At 43.4% G+C, this 3,195-nt stretch overlaps 1 pseudogene; it reads right to left on the reverse strand.

Annotated features, from left to right (window-relative positions):
• Nucleotides 1-1,030: 1,030 nt before the first annotated feature.
• LOC130030272 (peptidyl-prolyl cis-trans isomerase D-like) lies at nt 1,031-2,326 on the reverse strand (annotated as a pseudogene).
• Between the last annotated feature and the right edge of the window lie 869 nt (nt 2,327-3,195).

A 3,195-nucleotide genomic window follows, 5' to 3' on the forward strand; every position in this document is an offset into this window, starting at 1 on the left:
CCCACCTACCAGATGGTCAGACTTCTTCGTCAAGATCATGAACGATCGGTTTGAGGCCCTTCATGTTCCTGGAACGAACAGATGCCATTGGGCTACACTAGCACGAGACAGGGACAAATGGAGACGTTACTGGCGCCCGCTCGAGCAAATCGACGACTAACGGGAAGTTAAGTGATTAAGTGAAGAACTCTGGGACCAGAGTGATAGAGGGTAGGCCAGTTGGTAGAGGCCCTACCAAGTCCTTTTTATACAGGAAGACAGATAAGAGAGCGAAAGAAACATCTAGATTAGGAAACTGGCCAAGAAAACAATTTTAAAAAACTACATTAAATTAAAATAATTAGAATTAAAATAAATATTGAAATGAATAACCTCTTTTCGGGGGTGGAGACACATCTGGTCATGCTTTGGGATTACTCCTAGAGGGGTTCAGAGTACCATATGAGGTGCCAGGGATCAAACTTGAGTCAGTCATGTGCAAGGGAATACCCTACCTACTATTCTATCACTCTGGCCCAGAAAGGAGTTTTTTTTTTCATGACTTATGCTTTATTGGAAACTATATCCATTAGTTTACATTTTGTACATGGTTGCTTTTGAGTTATGAGTATAGAACTAAATAGCTGTGACAAACTATATTGATCCACAAAACCTTTTTGTCAACCACTGATGTGCAGATCTAGCTCTAAGACACCAGCACGAATTAACCACAGATACAGCGAGGAAATGAAAGAAACAATATACAAATTTAAGCTTTAATCTGTTTATTCAGTAAGTGTGTCTTTCAGGTTTAAAATAAGCTGGACGCGTTCTTTGTGAATAACACAGATAGCCATTTTTTTTTTTTTTTGCTTTTTGGGTCACACCCGGCGATGCTCAGGGGTTACTCCTGGCTCATGCACTCAGGAATTACTCCTGGCGGTGTTCGGGGTACCATATGGGATGCTGGAAATCGAACCTGGGTCGGCCATGTTGGCTGCGTGCAAGGCAAATGCCCTACCCGCTGTGCTATCGCTCCAGCCTCCAGATAGCCATTTTTAAATAACAATTTCACCATATTTGGCAAAGTTATTTAGTGAATCCTTATCAGTATTCCTGAACTGTAAACAATGGCAAACTGAAGTATCAAACACATTATGAATCACACAATAAAACAAAGACCGTTATTTTTTTACTGCTTTTATACAACCCACTCATTAAAACTATTACTTATTAAGCAAACATTTTTGCATATGCTGCCTTCTCTTTTTCTTTTTGTGCCTTTATCTTCTGCTTGACTTTCAGCAACTCTGCCTGGATCCCTTTATCCTCTGGTGCTATCTCCTGAGCCTTCTTAAGATCAGCCAGTGCTTGGTCAGATTCTTTTAATCCTTGCCATCCTTGAGCTCTACAGTACAGTGCTTTGGTGTTTGATGGGTCTATTTTACGAGCCTCCAAACAACTGTCTACTGCTCCTTGCCAATTTGCCATCTTCAGTCTACAAGCCCCAATATTCAGCACACAGCTTAAAGCGACAGGCTGCAGCTTTGCTCCCTGGGCTTTCTCAGTGACAGCCGTCGAACACTCCACATATCTTAAAACCTTTGTGCATTTTTTAACAACCATCTCCCAGTTCTGGGATTTGAAAAAAGTATTTCCAATGTTTTTTTAGGTCTTCTGCTATTAATAACATTTTATCTACATCCTTTAAATCTATATCTGCATCTTCAGGGAAATCTGGGTGACAGTCACCAGAGCCATCTTTTGGAACTATTCCCCAATCATCCCCCTCTTTCAATTCTCCACATTCCACAATAACTCACAATTTCGCAGGTTTTTCATCTTTCACTTCCACATTTTCCAGTGTCTTTGCCACACCCATACCCTTAATCACTTGGCCAAACACCACATGTTTTCCACCCAAATGAGTAGTTGGAACTGTTGTGATAAAGAACTGAGAACCATTGGTATTGGGGCCTGCGTATGCCATGCTCAATAAACCCTCCTAATCATGCTTGTAGTAGAAGGTTTCATCTTTGAATTTTTCACCATAAATACTTTCTCCACCTGTCCCATTCTGATTTGAGAAATCTCCATCCTGAATCATAAATTTCTTAATAATTTGATGGAAAGGGCATCCTTTGAAATGGAGCGGCTTCCCGGTGCTGTCACCAGTCCCTTTTTCTCCTGTACACAACACATGGAAATTTTCTGCAGTTTTGGGTACAATATCTGCAAATAATTCTAAGACAATTCAGCCAACCCACTCCCCTCCGATGTCCACATCCAGGAAGACTTGGGGGTTGCTGGCGTTGGAGGGCTTTGTCTCGAGGGAAGTGTGCGACATTTAGACTTGCAAACACTGCAAGTAACAGGCTCACGGGGCTTCGTGGCGGTGCCGAGCAAAAGGAGTTTTTAAAGGAATTGAAGGTCATGGAGTAAGAGGACCAGATGTTCCACACTACACTTCAATCATATCAGCTTGATTGGTGGACTCATTCTGTTTAGTTGATTCCCTGTGTATGGCAGGACCCCAGATGTCATAAGATTCAGATTCTCAAAACAAAATTGAGAAAGAAGATTACACGTCAACCCACCGATTACCAGTGAATTGCTATCGCTAGAGGGTTGTGCTCAGTGAGAGGTTAGTTAAATGACTCCTGGCTCTCGATAGCTTAAGTCAGGGAAAGCAAAATGTAGTTGCTACAGTCAAGACTTGTTAGTAGGGGGTATGGTGCTGCCAGCAGGTCAATCTGTACCTGTGAGGCGAGTGCATCAGCAGCCTTATGGCACTGTCAGACTTTCAGATACCCCCAAATTGCTGCTTTGCCTTTGACCAGACCCCAAAAACTTGGGGCAAAGTTTACCAAGAAAGTAAATGGCCAAAGGTCAGGTATGTGGGAGACACACCCACAAACCACCTCTGGCTCAGATATATAATTGGAGGCATGGCCTCTTTGGTTCCTGATCGAACTGCTTGACAACCATGATCCCAGAGACTCAGAAACGAATCTCAAAACCCAAAGGCTTTTGGCAGAAATGCGTCCTGTTCCTGCAGTAGGTTACTGGTGCTGGGCCACTCCAGGTGGGAATAAGTTTAGTGCCTTGGCCTGTTCCCCTGATGGCCTGGTGACCGCCATCCTTCAGAGGCCACTGGACAGTCAGGTTTGGGCCTGCAATGACGAGACACGCGGGGCCTCACAAGATGGGGGTGGA

This window comes from Sorex fumeus, unplaced genomic scaffold, assembly GCF_029834395.1.
Source record: "Sorex fumeus unplaced genomic scaffold, SorFum_2.1 ptg000044l, whole genome shotgun sequence".
Classification (NCBI taxonomy): domain Eukaryota; kingdom Metazoa; phylum Chordata; class Mammalia; order Eulipotyphla; family Soricidae; genus Sorex; species Sorex fumeus.